This window comes from Pteropus vampyrus, unplaced genomic scaffold (assembly GCF_000151845.1).
Source record: "Pteropus vampyrus isolate Shadow unplaced genomic scaffold, Pvam_2.0 Scaffold270, whole genome shotgun sequence".
Lineage (NCBI taxonomy): Eukaryota > Metazoa > Chordata > Mammalia > Chiroptera > Pteropodidae > Pteropus > Pteropus vampyrus.
This window is the reverse complement of record NW_011889051.1, coordinates 140,810-145,124: the sequence shown is the minus strand read 5'-3', so window position 1 is coordinate 145,124 and position 4,315 is coordinate 140,810.

Genomic DNA, 4,315 nt, shown 5'->3' with positions numbered 1-4,315 from the left:
ATCATTTCACAAATATCGATGTCACGCCTACTCCGTGTAGTCACCCTGTCGCACATCGGGGACACAGCAGTGAGTAAACAGGCCTATCACCGTCCTTCTAAGTCTTACATCTCTTCCTTCGAGTTGTTGGAAATAACCGGTCCCTTGCGATGGTCTCAGGCCTAAGCTGTCAGAGACCGTGGACTCTAACGACCGTCAAAGCTTGCAGAGGACGGGCAGAGGAGAGCGTGGGGGGCTTTCTTCACATTGCATCCATGATCCCACGTCCACCTGTGGCCGAGAGCAGGCAGTTCTCGGAAGGCTTCCTGTAACTGGCCATCCTCCAGGAAGCAACGACTCCTGACCGCTCGGTCAGTTGGTCATGGGAGTGGCCATCGATTCGTCGCACATAATCTTCCAGTTTTACGGAACGTTGTCTTCCTGTAGTGAATGCACATCATTTTCGCGTTTTATGCGTGGACATAATCGTGCTTCGCTCCCCCTGTTCGCAGTGGGACGGCGCCCAGGCCTTGGAGCTGTCATCTACGCAGGGAGGACAGCAGGTGACTCCAGCTTCCGGGCTGGCCCACTTCCTCCAGAGCTTCCAACAATGAGCCTCAACGGTGCAGAAAACGGGCTCCCGTGTTCCTCTCCTCTACCTTTTTCTCACGATGCCTTTCTTTTCCTCTCATTCCCGTTTCCCAGCAACCTTGTGTCCCTCGCGACGACCCACTCCGCTCGGTCTGCCTTTGTGACATCTCTTCTCTCTTTCACGAATACGCCTACATTTCAGCCCCTGCGGAGGTGTCACTGTCGACGACAAGGAGCGCGGTCACAGTGGGGACAGCGATGGCGTCTCTCCCAGGTCGCTCGCTGTCTCTAAGGAGATGTACCTTGACTCCGGACAGAAAGAAGCGGATGCTTGAGGGCACTTTGTCCAGGTAGGAGGCAAATCGCCCTATGTACACGCTATTTCCATCTGAGCACAGGAAGCCCAGTGGTTAAGAGAATAAAATCCATCTTGGGGACAAACAAAAATCTAAGAACAAAAACATGCATATGGGTGTTGAATAAATGGAGAGAATGCAAGAAAAATAACATATTCCGAAGTAGGATTTTAAAGCCAGGAGACATATGTAACGAGGAAGAAAATATAAGTGCAGTGAAAACGAGTCTAAGCTTTTCCAGGAACCCGATCACAGGCTGGAAGAGGAAGCAGAAAGGCGCTTCGTGAATTTTCGAGGCTTTGGTCTCAGTGGTAAACAATGCTGTGACAGATTGTGCACAGAATCCATATGGAAAATCCGAGGCCATTTGTACACAAGGAGACAGGCGTCAGCTGGGCATGAACTAGCAGGCACACATTTTTCTTCAAAAATGCGCCTTTCGCGGAATGAAAGCAACCTCCCTAAATAATTTGAGAGAAACAGTGGCGAGTACAAAAACATCCAACAAATACGAGAACCCACACTCCTCACTCCCAGAGTCGTATGAGCGCGGACGTCTCCGTGCTGCGTGCTTTATTTACGATTCCTGAATCCCGTGTTCCCCCACCCCATGTTGTCACCAAGCTGGGGAGCCATGCGATGCTTTGCCATCCCAGGGAAAACGGACAAGGTGGTCTTATTAATTTTCCTATTCCTCTTAAAACACAGCTCATAGCTGGCTTAGTAAGGAAATGCCCCAGGCTCCGACTCAACACACCAGAACGTAAGAGTTTATCTCCTTACTCAAAATAAACTCCACCCTCTCTGGATCTTTGTGGCCTCTGGACACTCCAGTAGAGATTTCCATAGATGCCAGTCAGACAACTGATTGCATCACTGCTCTAATGGTCGGTGGCCATGTCTAATGGTGTAAATAGCATGAAAAATACTGCCGTCATTTCAATACGAAAGTTTTTTTTTCTTCATAGGGCACAGGAGTAGATACACAAACAAACCCTGAAGAATGGTTTGTGTTCATTTCTTGTTTTCTCTCCTATACTAGTAAATGCAATATAAATGTGCGATGGGCATAAAATAATGGTGGTAATTAAACCTTTACTGAAATATCAGCTATTTTCTTTCAACGAGCCATCGGAAGGGCACAGCTGTGATTCAGAGGTAAAGACGTTGAGTGGGTCACCTGGTCATTTGATCCCCAAACAGTGGCAAGGGCGTGGTCTGAGAAGGCAGAGGAAGAAGAGCAGGAAACGTTTTCAGGAAGAAGAGGCAGTGTGCAGAATGTGTTTTTATTTTTCCTTGAGGAATGAGTTCTCAGCCTATATTGGAATCGAGAACTTTAATACGTACAAATTCATCACATCTCTCGTTCTCAGAATATGGTAGAAACTACTTCACTGCTATTCTGGAATAGGAAATACCTTTTTATGAATGTATCTCTAAAGCAATAGTTTCTTAACTTTCATTCCGAGAATGCGAAGATTATTATTTCATCAAAAACTATGCACGCCATTAACTTTATCTTGCAATTTTGAAGAAAAAAAAAAACAACAACAAAACACAAACTAAGGAAGAGTTACAAAAAGAGCAGTCCCCTGCAGTGTTGCTCACGCTTAGCCTCAGCACTTAATAACAGTTCGTCACTTTTCTCCATCACTTTCTGCTTTTCTCTCTCTAATAATGATAATTATTGTTCCGGATGCTGCTTGGCGATTTGAGAGTAAATCGCGTACGTGATGCTCCTTTGCCCCCAAATACTTCAGCATTTCCTTCTAAGGACAAGGATGGCTTTTATAGAGCCACGGAACAATGATCGAACTTAGAAAATTAAGATTGAACTGGGAAGTCTTCGGATTTAATAACTGGCAGATGGCACGTCTACAAAACTCCAGTCGAAGGTAAAAGCGCTTTTCCTTAATTATCAAGTTTTTCTGACTCCTCCCCTCCAAGGAACAAAGATGTGCCGTCCTTACCCCAGAGACCCTCGTACCTAGTGCCCGGCACGAACAGCGTTGCTGGGTTCAAATATTATTCTTCTGACCATGTTGAATGACTATTAATTAGCTCAGGTGTCTAGAACCACATAGGAAGTGATTCTCAACTCCGTTTAATGTCAGTAAGGTATATGACTCCTGTATTTGGGAGCATGATCTATTTTTTTTAAATTATACGATGCTTTCTCTTCCTCCTACTGATAAACTTCAGACATTATACTCTAAATCTGGGCCATACCGATTTGGGTTTTTAACCTCCAGTAGTGACACCCGACAATAAGGGTGATTATATTTCCAGGCTGATTATGGGATCATTGAATCGTGTCATCTTTTCTCTCCTCCCACCATCAAAAAACAAACAAACAAAAACCTGTCAAAAGAAAAGCAAGACTCTCCAAAGTGACTTCTATTAAAATTAATTTTTTAATGACTGCTTGGTTTTATCACTACTTTCCGAAATGCTAATTAATTCTAACTCTAAACTATGTAATTATAATACTTGTGCTGAAATACAAATTATCTGGTGCCCCCAGGGTGAATGAGTTAGAACGCAGCTCATGTTCGCTCAGCTATGTCTGAGACCCTGGAAGCAACGCAGCAGCCCCGCTGGCACCCCCTCCCCTATCCCTGCCCCTCCCCCACATCGGCAGTTCCTGTTTCTCCCTGTTTAGCAAGAAGACAGGACAGGAGCCGACCGCTGGCATCCGGGCAGTTCAGGGCCTCTCTCTGAGGCCTGGGGCAGAAGCGTTAGCAACGCCACACACAGAACCTCCAGGGCCTTCGTTGAGTCAGTGGCCTAAGTGGCCGCCCATATACCTGCAGAAAGTGAATTCACGTTGCCATGGAAATGGGACAAGTCCTCCTGGTCCTGTCAAAATCCATCTCCGTCCTCCACTAGGCAGGGGTCAGAAAGGAAAGAGACTCCAGCTGCAGGGAGAAAACGAGCGAAGAGGGGGGACTCTGCAGGCCCGACAGAGCCGGAGAGACCCAGCTGGCTTTTCCCGCTGACGGGCTCGCCCATTATTGCCTTTATTTATTACTTTTAATAACAATAAAATAATAGATACAGGCCTCCGAGATACAAATCGATATCCACATGTGGATTCAAAGAAAACGAGAGAAACAAAGCAATCCTACTGTACGAAGCAAGGGGAGGCTCGCGAGTCGCTGGTGTCCCTAGGGGCCTCTGCAAACGCTGGGGGAGGAACCGGGGGCTGAGGTCACGTCAGGGACCTCCGTGAGGCCTGGTCTGCCCTGAGTATTTCGTGGGGAGAGGATGATATGACCATTAGTTCTGTTTTCTGCTTGTACAAGAGGAATTGTCCAGACTGAGTACGATTGGCAGGTTGGCGATCTCTTATTTTTTTTTTAGGGACCAGAATCTTATCCAGCTTCACA